The following is a 20,331-nucleotide window of genomic DNA, read 5'->3' on the forward strand; positions in this document are numbered from 1 at the left end:
TGTATGTCCCTCCCCCACAGTGTAACCCCCGCTTTCACTATATTTGATGTCAGTATAACATGTGGAGGAGATGGGGACAAACAAGTCGTTTAAGGATTCAGGTGGACCTGTTGCAACAATGAGAAGTACAAAATGTCATGTCAAAACCAGCTTTACAATGTCGGTGTGGGGGGGAGGGGGGTATGATTGGGTGCGGTGAGGAGGGAGGCAGGGAAGGGAGGTGAAGGGTAAACAAAGGAGGAGGCTGCAATGCTTGGTAAGAAATGTATGCATTATCCTGCCCATGTAATTGTAGCCCCTCTGTACAGTATGTATTCAACTAAAATAAAATAAAATTTAAAAAAAAATATGTAACATAGCATTGGAAATTTCATCTATTGCAGAATTAATTAAAATGCAAACAGATACTGTTTTAAAGGTCTCTGATATGGTATGATCTAAAAATGATTAGTTAGTAGTCATCTGAATTTTGAAGAATACATAAATTCTGTCCTCTTAACAATTATTCAGTTTTAAAAGTTAGGAGTTTCCGTAGAATTGAACTGTTTTGTGTTTTCGTATGAGATAATGGGGTTTTTTCAACATAAAGGCAAGTATATTGTGAAGATATTGTATAGTTTGATAACATTCAATTTGATGACCGTCTGATAAACAAAGGGGGAATAGAATGGTATTTACTATATCAATACAGTGAAATTATATTTTATGTAAGTTATTTTTAATTGAATTTTATTGTCAAGGTGATATATAGAAGGGGTTGCCATAATTGTAAGATGGTGAATATATAACATGTCGAAATTTTTACCCAATACCTCACTTTTCTCACAGTTTTCCTTCACCCCAATATCTTTCACAAGTTGTAATGTAAATTTCCATCATGTTGTCTTGTGAACATTGCTATTACATTGGTTTGTCCTTTGTCCGTTGTCGCGCCATGTTGTTGCTCTTCTTCCCTTCCCTAATTAAGATAAATACATATACAATGACACATGATACTGAAATCAAATACAGCAGGGGACAAACCGTAGGGGAAAACACAAAAGAAAAAAGAATCACAGAGTACATTAAAAACAACAATCACAAAGTAAACCTTTGTTTCCATATGTAGGAGTTCATTTTGCTCATCGTCATCTTATACATAGCTACTGAGCCATTCTGCTCATCTGCTAGGAATATCCTAGATATTTCCTACTTGTTACAATTAGGGAAAACATGGAATCTCTTTGTTTGTGTCTTGTTTATTTTACTTAGTAGGATTTTTCCATTTCCGTATGAATTGAAAGCATAGAATTCCACAGTGGATATAAATATATATCACATTTTGTCACTTCATTCATCTACTGAGAGGCATGTTGATTTAAAACATGATTGCATGTATGATGCCACCTCTCCAGATATTATAAAATCATGATTTTTATGAAGATAGGATTTCATGGTGGTACAAGTGTTGAGATATCTGGTTAAGTCTAATGTATATCTTGCACTGAATTAAGCAGGAAGATATCAAATATCATGTGGGTTAAAATGGTAGTGACAAAATATTCCCTTGAGAAAGATATAGGAGGCTGCCAGAAGTAAAAAGTAGTTCAGATAATTTTGAAGGATTTAGAAATGCAAGGTCAAGAATGTCTCTTTAAATAAAAATTATGTATTTGGAAGGGCAAAAGATGGGGAGGAGGAAGAAAATGACTGACAGCAGATCATTGTCCCAAGTTAGAGTATAAAAAGACATAAACTACAACTTCCCAGTTAAAAGGAGAGTAATATACTATGTCCCACTTAATTTAGATACATGCAAAATATTTACTTGAGTTTTTCCTACTTTAACCCTCCAAAATAAGTGAAGTCATAAGAAAAATTATGTTATTTCCATTACTTCAACCTGAACACTAACTGTGATGAGCCCTCTTTTTCTCTTTGCACTTGGAAAATAGTCCCTAAGTTGATGATGATGTGGCTGATTAGTCAGAGTTAGTGGCTTCTACTTGTACAATTATCCCAGAAGAGTTTAAAGCAGTTTTCCCCAAGATATCCAACTACATTTTCTTAAGCTGTACTTTGATCACACTCTCACACCTGAGCACATAATTTGAAATTATACTTCAGCATTTCCTTGGCACATTCTACGTTGTGCCTTTCGCTTTTTTGCACATTCTTTCTGAGTTCATAGTTGCTCTATTTCCATTTCATCTATACAAACTGCTAAGAACATTGTTCAACTACTACTTCTTGTTTGCACAAGATCAGTCTATGTATGAAAGTACTTTGTCCATATTAAGCAATAAGGTAGTACTCACTCTTTGAGGAGAAAAGTTCCACAGTGTAACTCTATGCCCACATTAGAGGATGTAGAATTTAAAGCATTTTGAGACAAACTGATATTAGAATTGAAAGTACCCTTAGGTCAATTTACTTGGAGCTCTTTAGTTTTCCCATGAGAAATATAAATATCCACAAAATCTAGAGCTAATTAGTAAGTATCCGAATTAACACTAGATCCTAGATGTTGTGTTAGTACAAGTCACCATTGTATTATTGTTACATCAGAATCCTTCCCTACTTGCCAATGGGTATGAAAAAATGAAAGAAAGACATTAAAGCAAAATGTCTTATCTTTTTAGGCATTCCATAAAAGCTTGAAGTTTATAAAAGAATTCCCTACATATAAGAATTTGTTGCAGGTTGATTGACAGGGTTATTTCACCACGGAGATATCACTAACAAGAACTAGAGTTAAATAGAATATATGACAGTTATGATGTGTCAATCGCTATTGAGGCATTTTCTATTCTAAAGAAGAATCAATTCGAGGAGTCTTCAGTCACATCAGTAATGCTGTATGCTCAACCTAATACTTGATGTTACATGTCCTACATTTATAATGAACAGACAGGTAAGACATCCAAAGATATCTAAAGATATTTCAATAAAATCCCAAACTAATGTGGATGGATGGCCACACATTGGAAATGTAGGACAAATTAGGCTTGTCTGTGCTGTAGCTCAATTTATAAACTACTGAATAAACAAAGTCTTCAAAAATATTCACACAATACCTATGAGTAATGTTCATGACAGTTATATCTGTACAATTATTCTAAGGTCAGGATAAAAGCATTGGTTCCCAACATTTAAAATCAACAGGATCTGTTGAATTTATGGATTCAGAATTTTATGACTTCACACTCATAAACCAAAATTTTTCAATATGACTTTCACCAAAACAATGTTTTTATTGAACTTGTCTATGTCCTTTTACTTTTCAAATCCAAATAGCATATTTTTTTCAATATCTTCTTGCAAATTCCTTCCTTTACTACTGTCAATCTGTGTTTATTACTTTTTCCATTTCCTTATTTATCTCTTCCAATCTTGTTTATAGTGTTGCCCACATTGCTCACACCTGTGTCAGAACTTTCCTTTTCCTTTTCCCTTCAATAATGCCCCCAATTTTATTACTCTTTTTCATATTCATGGTAGTGGATATTTTGATGATGTTTAAACAGACCTATTTTGCATCTAAACTTTAGAACTATCAGAATTTTCCCCCTAAATCCATCATTTCCACCTGTGGTCCTCATAACTAAGATTAGCACTAACACAGTTGCCAGCCAAACGTGTGTAAGCACATTAGATTTCTTCTTACCCTTCTACTCGCTCCCATTAGATAAGATGAATGATCAAGATTTTCTCAGTTTTTTATCACTCAAATGATTTCTGATTTTTGGGTGATTCTGGTCGTGGGGCCTGAACTCTGGGCCTGGGCGTTGTCCCTCAGTTCTTCAGCTCAAGACTAGCACTCTACCACTTGAGCCACAGCACCACTTCCGGCTTCTTTTTCTCTGCTTATGTGGTGCTGAGAAATTGAACGTAGTGCCTCATGCATGCAAGGCAAGCGCTCTACCACTGAACCACCTTCCGAGCCTCCACTCAAATGATTTCTATATACTCCTTTTTTATGCCCCTGACACCAGCCTGTTTCATTTACTCAACACTGTCACCTCGTCCTAAAACAACCATTTCCAAATTATGCTTTTTCCCCATAGTCTTTTCATATTAGTCCTCTCCATCACCAAATTACTCTCTTTGTAAGCACACAGAGTGAAGAGTTAAGACACAAATTCTAGTATCATTATTTACTCACTACATTGACAGTTGGCCTTACATTTCTCATCTATAAACGGATGTAATCTACCAGAAATAATGAAGAATATATGTGTTGACTTCTAGAGCAAGAAAAAGAAAAAGTGAAGAGTCCTTACATTTTCCACCTTACCTTACAAATAAGGAAAGAGTCAAATTAAATTTATTGGTATAAATTTACAAATTGTTTCCTGGAGAAATAAAAATAAATTTCACCTCCTGGCTCTAAGATCTATGTCCTTTTAAGGTAACTACAGATATGTAAGTGGTACTATGTAAATAGTGTCATGTTTTTTCAGATGTATTGAAGAACATACTCTTAATATATCATTGGAAACACTGGTTATTGAATAGTATCTATATGATACTATATCTATATGAACTAGATCTATATGATACTATATCTATATGAACTAATCACACTAAGCTGAAAACTACATCTTAGTCCATCAAAATGTGAAAATAATTAAGTTTATTCATAAGAAAATAATACCAACAAGAAAAGTGTGTACACCTTAGAGAGACTGCAGGAATAACATTAAGGTTTTTACTGTCTCTCCCTGTTTATGTGATAGTATTTCTTGATATTGAAACTCTCCTCTTGTTATTCTTATTGTATGTAATCCAACGCTATTTATTACTATATATTCAATATGGGAAATATAGCTTCAAAAATGTGTAATGTTTTTTCCTTTTCAATCACAATATTGTCATTATCAGGGTACACTGTGGTCATCATCATCCTCATCAAAATTATTATTAGCATCATAAGTGCTAACTATTGAAACTCTGATATGTATCTCTGATTTTGTGAATATTTGTCTTTTGATTAATAATTTTAATGTTACCACTGTGCATGCATCCATATAAAAATTTTGAACAAAGAAAAAAAAAACTAAACCATAACAGGTAGCTTGACTCTGTGCTTATAACAAATTATAGGATAGATTTTTGAAGTATTGCAATTTCCTAACCAGTATGACTTAACTTCCTCTCTCCCCACCACTACACACAAATATTTAAGAGTTTGAACTGAATTATTTCAAGTAATATACTATAAATATTACTAGAATATCATGTGTGTCTCTAAAATTCCCTTAAAAGTAATAAATGCTACATTCTATTGAAATATTAGTTATTTTATTCTAGGAAACTCTTGGAAAAATAGACTGTATATCTTTGAAACAAAAAGGTAAAAAACAGTAGCATAAAAAGTTTTAGAGAGAGTCTGTTTTCAGAAATATATTTGTATATATATTATGTGTAGAAAGACATACATTTTAGAGATTATTCATTATCAGAAATATATACATATCTCTAAATTTATGTGTAGAACGATGAACATTTTAGTGAAACAAAAATCTTGCAGTATAATTAAAATTAAAAAAAATACATTGAACCAAGTGCCAGTGACTCACACTTATAATTGCAGCTATTCTGGGTAATGAGGTCTTAGAATTGTATTTGAAACTAGCCCAGACAGAAAAGTACTTGTTTAGATTCTTATCTCCAATTAAACACTAAAAACAGGAATTAGCTCTATGTCTCAAGTTGTGGAGTGCTGGCTTTGAGCAAAAATGGCTTAGGGACAATGCCTAACCTTGCAAACAACATCAAGAACAACAACAAAATATATCACAATAATTTCACAGAAGCATCTTTCACCTCCTGTGAACATTTCTTAGACACATGAATACACGCCCATGGAAAATGTTAGGTTAAAAGTATAGAATATTTACGTCTATGTTAAAGACATGACTATTTAGATTGTTTAAGATATTTAGGTTATGATTCGAAATTAAGAATAATGATAATATATTGGGAATGGTCTTTTATTCTATTTTACGATAGTAATAAAATGATATTTGTAATTATTCTGAAAAATTGCTCTTGCTTGGTTTTTAAATTATAATAAGTGATAAACATTTTTAAATTATTTTCTTAGGAAAGGATAATTTTAATGGTATTAATTCTTTGGTAATTTCAAAACAATTAAGAAAATTATTCCAAGGCTGGTTTGCTCTAAGACTATATTTGTTTTCTTGTTCTAGTTTTCATATGTTCTTACAAATTAAAATTCAAAAAATTCAATGGATGTTGGCATTCAGGATCATCTTCATAGATACTAATAATGGAGTCGCTTAAGTGGAATTATTTTAATTCATTCGTTTTTGTCACAAATAAATCAAGAAGATTGTGTATTTTGTTTCTTTTCACGTTATTGGCTCTTATCCTGAGAATATTTTTTCTAGTAAAGTAGAGAAAAGCAATTGGATTGAGCAAGTAACATATGGGTATCATAAAATGCAGATGCATAGATTTGTGTTTTCTATCATTTGCTAAAAGTTTCTTTCAGAAAAGGTTATCAATTTCGTATAAGTGATGTGTAATTCCTAGATCTTCCAGTTATCACATTCATTTTTGATTGGGTTATCTCTGCATAAACTCAAAAAACAGACAAAAAAACTCAAAATGAACAGAAATCACATCTTTGTTTTAGAAGCTGTAGTTTACAAAGAACTTTTAGCCAACACCAAAAACATCTTTTTAGGTATTTTGCATTTTGTGTGAAGAATTTTTAACTATAGTTTTATTTTTTTGCTGACATGAAATTCACATGCAATATATTATCTCCTTTCATTGTATACATTTTAGTGCTTTGTAAGTGAATTGTACAATCATAGGTTTTCCAAGCCGAATTTTCACAAACTTGCATTTCTTCAAATAGAAATGCTATACATTTTATAACAGATATTAAAATAGATATAAAATTCAGTTACAGGAATTTGTCCTGCATACATCTTGTATAGGGTGTCTTTTCAAAATTTGTTTTGGGGAATTATTTCCACATTCTCACTCATACTGTCCAAGTGCACTGTCAGTGAACTACATTCCCGATCCATATAAGTTTTTTACTTCTCTTTAATAGTAAGTGGAAGTGTAATGGCTAGAACATATACAATTCTCTTTGCCCTTTTGGAAGACTTGAAAACTTGCTTGCTAAAATGACTGCAGTATTACACAAATCATTCTGCTATGCGGAGTATATAAATTTCTCCACAAATGCATTAATATTTTGTGTCATTTTTTATATTATGGTCATACTAGTGAACTTTCTTTTTCTTTTTTCTTACATACTAAAGAGGAGCTTAATTCATATACTCCTCCTATTGACTATTAATTTACATATGTTCTTTATAGAAATATCCTGTTCAGGAAAAATTTATACAGAATTAGAAGATATAAAACTACTTAAGATTCAGGATCATTGTAGCATTAATATTGTAGCATTAACAAATATGTGCCCTCTATCTGTTGGATATGTTTTCACTACTTTCATAGAATTAAGAAAGGTTTTCAGTTGATATTAGTTTATTCTTGCTTTTCTTTAGCCACTAATGCTTTCCATGTCAAATTTTTGGAAACCTTTACTGATCCATTGTCATGAATTTTTACATTTATGTTTTGTAAGTTTTTACAACTCACTTTATTTTTTTATTTTTTTTATTTTTAAATTTTTTTAATAATTTTATTTTAATTTTTGTATAAGGTTTGAAGTAGTAGCCTAAGATCATCCTTTATAACTAGAGAGGCAATAATGCCTCTAAAATTCTATTTTTATTTCATTAAGTCATGGAATCCTTTTCAAAATCGATTGACAATAAAACTAAGAATTTATTTTTGATAAATCTGTTATATTCTTCTATGTGTCAGTTTTTTCACTAATAAACATGATAATAAGATTCAAATCTAGTATGAGGGCTCAAGCTACACCATTTTACAAGATTGTTCTGACTGACCTGAATTCCTTGAATTTACATGTTTTATTGAGCATACATGTTTTATTGAGCATACATGTTTTATTGAGCAGGTGGACCAATATTCTACAGATATCTAGATGTTTGATAGTCACCCATATTTTGCACCTTGTGAAAACACAAGACTCCATATATAGGGAAAAATGTCTTTAGAGAATGCTTAAAACAACTAAAATTAATTTAGGAATAGTTAAGATTTAGATAACACTATAGCATTATAAAGTTGAATGATTACGACTTGAGCTGTACTACAGAGAAGAGTGAGAATATAGAATGATGTAACACCTAGGAGCTGTATGTCATTGTTATTGGGTTTCAAAAACAGAAAAACTTCAGACAAGAGAAGGAGGAAAATAATCAAAGTGTCCTTAATCAAGTTTCTTTTTAATCCACCTAAGAGTGTGGACTGAGAGTCAGAGAAGATGGGAAAAATAAAATAGAAAATAAAGCATTGTATAGACCTGTTACAATGTAAAGAAATTGTAATAGGAATATGATAATTAATTTCCAAAGAAATAAAGGAAACAATAGGTAAACTCTAAAGGCAAAAAGAATGAAGAGAGAAAAGAAGCAAAGTAAAACCTTTATCAATAACAAATACAAGAATTTGGAAGTGAAAAAGAAGTGGAAATATTCTAAATAACAATAAAATAACAATAAAAATTGCTAACATGGATAGAAAATGGATCACATTTTATCATATAATTTTGAAAAAACATACTAGGAATGAAAATTTAAAAGTCGTCATTTAAAACACTATTTACATTATAACTACACAGTATAGTTCAGTGGTAAAATCTTGTTATAGCATATGTGAAATAATGGTGTGATCTCCCAAGCATTACAAAGTACACACAAAGCACACACACACAAAAACCACATAAACACACACACACACTCACACACACACACACACATACACACACATACACACACATCACATACACATATTTAGAATATTGATATTATAATAGTAAATAGAGGAAATTATCACAAATAATAAAAATAGGTTAAGGTATGAAATCATAATATTGCTCATACTATTTAAACGTTTAGTAGAAATCAAATAGTCATGATATACTTGGATTCTTATAGATTAAGTAAATTGAAAATTAAGAAATAGAAGAGATGAGAAACTTTGCAAATAACTTTTAAATAATGAAAATTTTGAAACATGTATCTTTTTATTTTGACAAAAGTTTAATGTTACTGGTGCTTTAACCTCAACAATTAGAATATGATAACCAGGTGCTCTCTATCTCGCTATGGGTGGCTAGATCGCTAATCATTTCACTCTAGATATTTTTATGATAAGGTCTCAGAGTTTCTCAGGCTCTCCCGAATTACAAACCCTATTTGCAGTTCCTACCATAGGTAGAAAATGGAAGCCACAAATCACCATGCCCAGCTCAAATTTTTTTTTTTAATTCTAGTACAAATATTTACAAAAAAGTGACCAGGAAATGAAACCTTTCTTTATATAGTATGTGCTTCTTGAAAATACAGTAATTATTTGTTACCTGGAAAAATATGTTTAGAACTATAAGAAAATCAATTTATTTATATTCACTAACCATATAAAAATTAAGAAAATAATTTTAAATATTCACATGTTAAATATTTTAAAAGCAACATATATGTGTCTGAATAATTTACATGTGTAAAAATCATGCAAAATTAAATTAACTAATCCTACAACTCTGAAAAAAGAATTATCCTAAAGAAAAAAGAAAATAAGTAATTAAGATCAAAATTTGAAATATAGAAAATAAAATGAAGTGTACTCTTTAGTTGACTTAAGTAACTCTAAACCCTTTTTATATCAATTTTATAATAAAAATGCATGAACAAAGAAAGCAAAAGTACATTTGATCAATAGCAACAGCAAAAGCATCAGAAATTGAGTGTACAAAAAAAAAATCGATGGAGGGGATATCAATGTTCCTTCCGAAAGAAATGTACTCATTACCTTATTTATGTAACTGTAACCTCTCTGTACATTACCTTTACAATAAAATTATATTGAAATTAAAAATAAAACAAATAATATAGCAATTAAGAATTCTTAGAAGCCATTAGTTAAAAACTTTATAAAAAACTGCCCCAAGTACCCAAGGATTATACTTTGATGATACCATTTAAATACTTAAACTTCAGCAGAAAAGCAAAATGTTTAAAAACTGTTACAAATAAAGTAATAAATCAGAATATATTACTATAATAATCATTGGATGGATTTTTAGTGGCAGTCAAATATGTAAGAAATGAGGTAATATGCCATTCGTTTGCACTTAATAAGTGAGAAAGAATTTTCTAGGTCTTTTAAAATATATCATAAATTTAATGAAGAAACTATTCTGTCACACCATATAATAATCAGATAAAGATGATATTAGAGCAAAGAACAGATTGTACAAAGATTTGGGATGTTAATGTATGTACTTATTTTGGTTTTGGAAAATTGTGGGGATTTCAACTTGGGGTATTGTTATTACTAGGCTGGCATTATATCAGTGGTCAATTTTAGGATAGGGGTTCCCTTTCTACAAGAACATGCACCTAATCTGTCCTTTTGTCCTTCCCATCATCAATGGCATCAGAGTTGCACACCAACTTGTCTAGCTTCCTGGGTCCTGCAGTCCTTCCAATCTTAGTCTCTAGATAGTGCAGGATGGTGGAAATGATCCAATGCACCCAGCTATAAATTGCGAAGGAACTCCCCTAAAATTTGTCCTAGTTTCTGTTCTCAAGCCTCCTAAGTAGTTAAGAGTACAGATTGGAGCCCCTGGTGCCAAGCAGTAACAGTATTTTTAAAGCAATTAGACATATATAAATGACAGGCTTGTGATAACCTCAGGAAAAGAATAAAAAGAGCAGTGAAGCATAGAGGACAGATAAAATTTTAACTAGCTACTCAGAGGGTGAATCAGCTTAGCTAACTACTCAGGAGGCCGAGATCTGAAGACCACTGTTCAAAGCCAGTCCAATCGTGAAAAAAACATATGATTATCTCCAAATAACCAGAAGTGCAGCAGTGGCTCAAGTGGTAGACCACCATCCTTGGGCAAGATACTTAGAGCAGGAATGATGAATGCATGCATGAGCACATGAACATGCATGTGTGTGTACAGGCAGGTGTGCACACACACACAAATGAGTATTTCAATGCACAGTTCCTTATTTTTTAACTTGCTGTACTTTATTTCCCTGTATTAGTTCACAAATTAACAAAAATCAGCTAAGCACCTATTTACATACAACTCATCATGTTTATCTAAAGTCTAATCTCCTTTGGCAACCTGCTTTTATTTGACCCAAAAGTAAATTATTTAGTAGATCAATTCATCTCCCTAAACTCTGTAATGTTAGATGATTGTTTAAGTTCTTCCTAGAAATATAATTTTGTGAAATCCTTCATCAAGAAGCATATTTCTTTAATGAAAAGGGAAGCCTATGGGAAAAAAAATTAAACTATAGGTTTTACTCCTCCTGCCAAGCATCTGGAAATTTATTATCTTCATACAATCCATGAGATGTCTGTGTATGCCATAGATGGCTGTGAATATAAAAAGACCCTTCTAAGCACAAAGAATTCGTATACCATTAATAGGTATGAAGGATTTTTTTTTATTATCCTGAAAATACCATACAAAGGAGTTACAATTACATGGGCAAGATAATGAGTACATTTCTTATCAAGCATTGTTGCCTCCTCCTGTGTTTCCCCTTCCTATTCCCTTCCATCTCAACTCTCCTGCCCCCCCATTATACCCTGCCTTGCAAAAGTTTTAAAGTTCGTTTTTCGACATAACATCTTGTACATCTCATTGTTACAATGGATCCAACTCTCCCTTTTTAAACGATTTGTTTTTTTCCCTTCCCCTCCACAATTTATACCAACATAAAATAAGTGATAATAGGGGTTATATCGTGGGGGAGGAATAAGCAAAGCAACAAAAATTCATATTATAAATGTGTTAAAAACAATTGCATGAAAAAAATATTTGAATACTTATCTTGGGGTACATTTCACCTAACATGAATGAATCTTACCTTTTCTGCTTGTCTCAGACATATACAATTTATTACCAATAATGGAAACCATGGGGCATATGTGTATTTGGGCCTGGCTTACTTCACCTAATATAATTTTTTCCAAGACTTTCATTGTCCTAAAAATGGGGCAATGTCATTTTTTCTAATGGATACAAAAATTCCATCGTGTATATATATCACAATTTTTTGATCCATTCATCTACTGAGGGGCATCTGGGTTGGCTCCAAGCTGAGCTATGGTAAATAATGTTGCCATAAACATAGTTGTGCTGGGAGCTTTAATGTGGTCTTCTTTGTGATCATTTGGGTAAATGACCAAAAGTGGGATTACTGGGTATAGGGGAACTCTATGTGGAGGCTTTTGAGAAACCTCCATACCACTTTCCATAGTGGTTGAACAAGTTTACACTCACACCAACAATACAATAAGGTTACCCTATTCACATCTCCTCCTACACCTGTTGTTATTAGAGTTCTTGATTTTAGCCATTATAACTGGAGTGAGGTGTTATCTCAATGTCGTTTTGATTTGCATTTTCTATGGCTAGGGAGTTGGAGCATTTCTTCATGTGTCTATTAGCCATCTTTCTTTCCTCTTCAGAGATGTTTCTCTTTAAGTCTTTAGCCCACTTATTTATTGGGCAGTTGTTTCTTTGAGGATTTGTTGTTGGGGGGATTTAATTTTTTGGAGTTCCAGATATATTTTAGATATGAAACCCTTGTCCATTGTATGGCTAGCTAAGATCTTCTTCCAATTCATGGGCTTTCTATGGATCTTGCTAGCTATGTCCTTTGCCATGCAGAAGCTCTGCAATTTCATGCTATTCCATTTGTTCAACTTTTCTATGATTTGTTGTGTTTCTGGGTCTCTAGTAAGAAACTTTTGGCCTGTACCAAGGAGATCTAGGTTTTCTCCAATTACATCCTGTAATGTTTTCAGAGTGTCTTCATGACTCCGAGGTCTTTGATAATTTGGAGTTGATTCTGGTACAGGGTGATATACAGGGGGATATATAAGGATCTAGATTTAGTTTTCTACAACTAGTTAAACAATTTTGAGAGCACCATTTACTGAAGAGGCTGTCTTTCTTCCATTCTACTTTTTTTAGCTCCCTTATCAAAGATTAGATGGCTGTAGGCCTTTAGGTTCATTTCTGGGGTTTCAATTCTATTCCATTGGTCCTGAGATATGTTCTTGTGCCACTACCAAGGTGGTTTTATTAGTATGGCTTTGTAGGAGAGTTTTAAATTTGTTATTGATTTCCTCCAGCACTGTTCTTTCTGTTAAGGATCATTTTTGCTATGCGGGGTCTTTTATTGTTCCATATGAATTTTTGGATTGCCTCTTTTATTTCCTTGAAGAATGAGGTTGGAATATTGATAGGTATCACATTCAATTTGTAGATAGCGTTGGGAAGTATTGCCATTTTCATGATGTTGATCTTTCCAATCTAGGAACATGGAAGTTTTTGCCACTTTCTAAGTCTGTTTTGATTTCATTTTTTAGGTATGTAAAGTTTTCATCATAGAGTTCTTTCACTCCTTTGGTTATGTTAATTCCTAGATATTTTATTTTTTTGTGGAGCTATTACGAATGGAATTGCTTTCCTAATTTCAGCTACACTTTTCTCATTGTTGGCATACTGTAAAGCCATTGATTTTTGAGGGTTATTTTCACACCCTGCTATTTTGCCAACGTTTTGAGTCACCTTGAGTAAATTGGGAGCAGAGTCTTTAAATACAAGATCATGTGCTCTGCAAGGAGGGAGAGTTTTACTTCTTCTTTCCCTATTGGGATCCCCTTTATGTTTGCATCTTCTCCACTTGCTGTAGATAGGAATTCTAATACTAGATTGAAGTGCAGTAGAGAGAGTGGGCATCCTTATCTCGTTCCTGAGTTTAGAGTAAATAGCTTTAGTTTTTGTTATACACAGCCTTTATTTTATTGAGGAATGTTCCATGGATTCCTACTTTTTCCAGGACCTTCACCATAAAGGGTTCTTGGATCTTGTCAAAGGCTTTTTCTGCATCTATTGAGATAACCATGTGGTTCTTATCCTTGCTCTTGTTGATGTGATGAATTATGTTAATTGATTTGCATATATTTTTGCATATATTTGCATATAATTCATATATTGAAGCAGCTTTGCATCCCTGAAATGAATCCTGTTTGATTGTGGTGTATGATATTTTGGATGAATTGTTGAAGTCAATTAGGCAAAATTTTGTTGAGATGCTTTGCATCAATGTTCATCAAAGAAATGGGTCTACAGTGCTCTTTCTTTGATTAGGGTTTGGGATGAGGGTTATGATGGCTTCATAGAAAGCGTTCGGTAGTGAACTTTCTCTTTCAATTTCATTGAAGAGTTGGAGGAGTATTGGTGTGAGCTCTGCTTTGAAGGCCTTGTAGAATTCTGCTTTAAAACCATCTGGTCCTGGGCTTTTCTTAGATGGGAGGTCTCATTGCTGTTTCTATTTCAATGCTTGATATGGGCCAATTAAGATGGTTTAACTCATCTTGGTTTAGTTTCGGGATGTCAATATTTGCCAGGAAAAGGTCCATTTCTGCCAAGTTCTCAAACATATTAGCCTAAAGTTTTGAGCAGTATTCCTTTATAATGTTCTGAATCTTGGTTGTTTCTGTAGTGATGTTTCCATTCTCATCTCTGAGTTTATTTATTTGGGTGTGTACTCTTCTTTTTCGGATGAGATTTTTTAAGGGTCTGTCAATTTTGTTAATTTTTTTCGAAGAAACTTCTCATTTTGTTGATTCCTCCTATGGGTTTTTTGTATTCTAATTCATTTAATTCTGAGAGAATTTTAATTATTTTTTCCATCAACTGGATTGGGGTTTATCTTGATGCTCTTTTTCAAAGAGTGTCGAATCTCATTAAATTGTTGGTTTCAGATCTCTCCAATTTGTTGATGTAGGAACTCAGAGCTATAAACTTGCCTCTGAATCGTGCCTTTGCTTCGTCCCGAGGAGCAGATAATCTCTGTGCTAATTTTTGTTGAATATCATGAACATTTGAAATTCATTTCTAAGTTCTTCCATGACACACTGGTGTTTCAACAATGTGTTTTTCAGCCTTCAGGTGTTACTGGACTTTCTTTTGTGGCTTTTTGTGTTGAGTTCTAATTTTATTCCCTTTTGGTGTAAGAGAATGCAAGATATGAATTCAATGTTTCTGAATTTTGACAAGTTTGACTTGTGACCTAAAATGTGTTGTATTTTGGAAAATGTTCCATGTGCTTCTGAGTAAAAAGTGTAATCTGATGCTGCTGGATGAACATTCGCTAGATGCCTGCTAAATCATTTGTTGTATGCACTGGTTTAAATTGGCGTTTTCTGTTGAGTTTTTGCCGAGTTGATCTATTTAGTGAGGATAGTTGTGTGTTAAAGTCCCCAACAATTAATGTCTTTGGATCTATTTGAGATTTAAAGTAGTATTTCTTGGATAAATTTGGGTGCACTATTGTTTGGCAAATATTTAGAATTGTAATATCCTCTTGAAGGAGAAATCCCTTAATTAGTATGTAGTAACCTCCTATATCTCTTCTCAATAATTTTAATTTGAAGTCTATTTTATCTGATATTAGGATTGCAACTCCTGCCTGTTTATGGGGGCCGTTTGCTTGGTAGATTTTGTTCCAGCTTTTCATTTTCAAAATGTGTTTGTTTTTTTATGGGCAAGTTGTGATTCCCAAAGGTAGCAGATAGAAAAATCTTGCATTTTAAACCAACTAGACAGTCTACGTCTCTTAATTGGAGAGTTACATTCACTAATATTGAGAGATAGGACCTAGTGGTATTTGGGTGTTCCTTCCATTTTATCCACCTTCTTGGGTGCTACGCCTTCTGGGTTCTTCCTATGGTTCTTGGATTCTGTTTGAGTGTGGTTTCTTGGCCTTTATTATGGTCTTGTTGGTTTTCAATGTGTAGGACATCTTTAAGTATCTTTTGAAGAACTGATTTGGTGGAGATATATTGTTTGTTTGTCTTTGCTATGGAAGATTTTTATTTGACCTTCAGTTATGAAGGAGAGTTGAGCATACATATAGAAATATTTTAACATATTTTTGTATCTACAGTAGATTTATGAAATCATCCTTCATTATAAAATAACGTGGAAACAAGTTTAATGAGGATCAAAGCAAAGAGAATTGTCACGTTTCTTGTTTTTGAATGAAATATGAATTGTGAGAATCAGTTTGAGGAAAACATTTAACAAAATGGATAATGACTATTAATTTCAATCTCTTTATTTGCCCATATCGTGCATCCTCACACATGAGTGTCAAAGTCAAACCAAACTTTTTTGTCTTTGTATTTAAATCACCTTATAATTTAGCGGATAGGTGAAGTAATCAAATAAAGATTAAAATAATAGTAACTGAGACTATGAGTTAGAGCTGAACATTATTTTAAATATGATAATAGCTAATTAAATTCCATATCTCTTACTTTTATTCTATTGTCATATCCCTTATGCTCACATTAGGAAAGTACATAGAAGATTCTCACTAAATTATGTGTAAAATTATGAAAAAATTTATTAAAAGAATATGGGCACATTGGGGCTGGGAAAGTGGCTCAGTGGTAGAGCTTTTACCTTGCATGCATGAGGCCCTGGGTTTGATTCCTCAGCACCACATAAGCAAAAAGAAGAAAGCCGGAAGTGGAGCTGTGGCTCCAGTGGTAGATCGCTAGCCTTGAGCAGAAAAGCTGAGGGACAGCGCCGAGGCCCAGAGTTCAGGCTCCTCAAATGGACAGAAAAACAACAACAAAGAATATGGGCACAGTGTGATTTTAGGTGATTGAGACCTGTAGGGGGTAGTGTGTTTTTGAGGATTTGATAAATGTGATGGAGATGAAGGAAGGGATGTGCTTATTCTGGAAAATTGGCTAGAGGATTGCTCCCAGAAAAATAGGGTTAATTCTTCCAAAAGGTTACACTAAAATCACTCTCACAATCATGTTCACTACTGAACTATTTACTGTAGAGAACTTATGGAAACAGCCCAGACGACCTTTAGTGGAGGGATGGTTGGAGAAAGTGTTGCACAAATACAAAATCAGATCGCACCCATCCATTATAAAGACTGTTACAGCATTTGCAAAGAAATGGATAGATCTAAAATTATAAGTAAACGAAGTCAGAGCCAGACACACAAAGGATGCGCATTTGGAAGCCAGAATTTTATGGAAGTTAAACAACAGTATTAATCAAAGCATGCTATTTGCAGAGGAGTATTTATCTATCTATCTATCTATCTATTTATTTATTTATTTATTCATTTATTTATTTATTTTTGGGTCCGGTCATGGGGCCTGAACTCTGGGCCTGGGCACTGTCCCTCAGCTCTTCAGCTCAAGGCTAGAGCTCTACCACTTGAGCCACAGCGCCACTTCTGGCTTTTTTCTTTTTGCTTATGTGGTGCTGAGGAATTGAACCCAGGGCCTCAGGCATGCAAGACAAGCAATCTACCACTGAGCCACCTTCCCAGCCCTGCAGAGGAGTATTTAAAAGGTGTAATTTCTTATAAAATTGAACTTTTAATCCAACAAAATGAATACCAGGAAACTATCACTTGGAAAAAGTGAGGGGAAGTCAAAGGGAAGGAATAAAGAGAATTCTGGAAGTAGAGAGTGAAGCCATAATATTCAATGCAGATAGTATGAAACTTGAAAAAATGAAAGTGGGGTGAGGTTTGGAAGGATGTGAGAAAGTTATGTAAAGATCCATTGTACTTATAAACTGATTCGTTGAATGGAAAATCCTTTGTACAAATATTTTATAAAAATATAATTGAAAATGATGGAAACATCTGATCTTAAACCGTGAGTCAATATGATAATTTCCTTCTCAGAAATTTTCTTTGCAGGTATTTTCCTCATAATGATAGAAAAGTGAACAACACAATGAATATAAATACATCACTTTGCATATCCTAAATAGACACAATATAAAAATCACAATAAAAATATTAGAATATATCACATGATAAAATAACAGGTAGAAAGTATCAAACTCTGATTGTTTTTCCAAGTATTTTACCTTTGGTATCTAATTTAATCCTCACAATAATCCCATAAAGTGGAACTACTTCTATTTTTAATTCTAAGATTATGATATTTAAGCCTTCAGAGTTGGAATTACTAGTACAACATTGCACACACGGTAAGTGTTAGCCTGCATTCAATTCCCACCATATGAAATAACCTCATTCTATTTGATAACTAAATACTAGCACTCAGTCTACTAATTCTAGGAAAATTTCCCAAAATTATTGTGCACACTCTAATAATATTTCACTTTATCTTTCTTAGAATATAGGTAACTAAGCTGGATACCGGTGGCTCACTCCTACAATGCTAGCTACTCAAGAGGCTGAGATCTGAGGATTGTGGTTCAAAGCCAGCTCGGGCAGGACAGATTGTGAGACTCTTATCTCTAATAAACCACGAGTAAACTGGAAGTGGCACTGTGTTCCAAGTAGTAGAGCTCTCGCCTTGAGTAGAAGAGCACAGGGACAGTACCCAAGCCCAGAGTTCAAGCCCCATGACCAACAACAACAACAAAAAAAAAAGAAAATAAGTAACTGTAATATGAAAACTCCAAGTTTATTAACAATTTATACCTCCCTGGTGAAAGGAACTGATGAACTATAACATTCTTGATTTCTAGCTCAAAATAGTAGAAACCATATTTTATCCCTTCTCTCAACACTGCACTGCCTGGGGACCCCATCTCTGGCTAACACAGTCTTACTGAAAGAATGACCTGCCCAATTCCTCATGGAAACACTGCAAGTCTTTTGGAGCAATCGTTTCCACATTGTAGCTCACCTAAATTGTTTATCATTAGAAGTATTGTGATTGCTTTTTATACCCAACGTTTTGAGAGAAATGTACTACTTTAAAATGTTATTAAAGAAAGACTGATATAAAAATCACTTTTGACCCCAGATAAATATTTTACCTTTCATATACCCAAAAAGGCAGTCTGATATATCATTAATAGTAGGAACGAGAGTTTAAAAATCATAGACACCAAGACCTAAGTATGAATTAAACACTCTCCAACTTGTGAATACAATTGGTTTAAAAAGACATCAATACTACTGCATTTTTAATTCCCTATGATAATGAAATTGATTCCCTATGATAATGATAATGATAAACTATTAACACTTAAAAATAACTCATTTTCTTGGGAGTAGGACACAAAACACAAGGTTAATCCTACCACATTTAAAAAGACCTTTATTTATACTCAAAACTCACTCATAACTATAGATTCTAAAACTAACTGAAGTACAGAGACACAAAGGATATCATTTAATTGCATCATGTTCATTCAATGGACTGTTAATAGAAAACAAAGTTATACTAGTAATTAGCTTACCGAATTCACTTACATTTTTTATTCTATTCCATTTACTTTGATAAAAACTGGGTTTTCATAAAATGACCCATAAAAAAGACTATAAACCCACTTACATTTTCAGATCTTAACAATATTTATTTCAGAAATTTTAGCTCTACAGTCAATGAACTGAAATAATACTAAAATATTCAAAGGATTTTCAGAAATTGAAAGACTTGCTCTGGGCTGTTATGTATATTGGAAAAGATATTCAAAAAGCCTTATTTGTTAAAGTTGCCATAGTTACTCCCACAAAAGAGCCATTAGTTAAGATCCCTGTGCATGTACAAAACACCTTCAAATGCATCCACAATCTGTACATGCACATCCTTTTTGTTTATTCGTTTTTGAAAGGAATATCTAACAAGCATATCCACAATACTTATTTTCAGTCAATAAGATGGGATCTTCAAACGTAATATGGGTTTGATTATCTCTTAGTGAGAATAGATATGATCTTGTAAAGAAAGTTATTTTCAACAGAAATCCGGAAAGGGTTTATCCAACTTGTGTTTCACAGGAATAACCAGAGAGTAATACCTGTTTGGTCAAGTCGGTCCAAATCGCTCCATGAATGTATCTTAAAAGTATAACCAATTTAAGAAGTCAAATACGTATTGTGTACTGACAATCATCTTACAGCAAAATAACTTACGACCTAATTATGTCTGTATCTTCTTACACAACATACAATAAGAGCTGAAAGCGATCTCTTTATCTAACTTAATGTTATAAATGTTTGATTATGATGACGTTATTATTAGACAAGTAATATGTACAGAAGGGTGGTTCCACTGAAATGACATGACAGAACACTGGTATATAAAAACATTCCAACACAGTTAGCTCTTTTCAGCCTCACCGTGTCCACATTGGCAAGCAAC

At 33.0% G+C, this 20,331-nt stretch overlaps 1 long non-coding RNA gene across 1 annotated transcript in view; it reads right to left on the reverse strand.

Annotated features, from left to right (window-relative positions):
* Positions 1-765: 765 nt before the first annotated feature.
* LOC138821290 (uncharacterized) overlaps positions 766-20,331 on the reverse strand; it is a 32,036-nt gene continuing 12,470 nt past the window's right edge. The window contains exon 3 of the long non-coding RNA XR_011370123.1: positions 766-958. This is a non-coding gene — a long non-coding RNA (uncharacterized lncRNA). The remainder of the gene's footprint in view (positions 959-20,331) is intronic.

This window comes from Dipodomys merriami, unplaced genomic scaffold, assembly GCF_024711535.1.
Source record: "Dipodomys merriami isolate MVZ:Mamm:240054 unplaced genomic scaffold, mDipMer1.0.p SCAF_908, whole genome shotgun sequence".
NCBI classification, from domain to species: Eukaryota; Metazoa; Chordata; class Mammalia; order Rodentia; family Heteromyidae; genus Dipodomys; species Dipodomys merriami.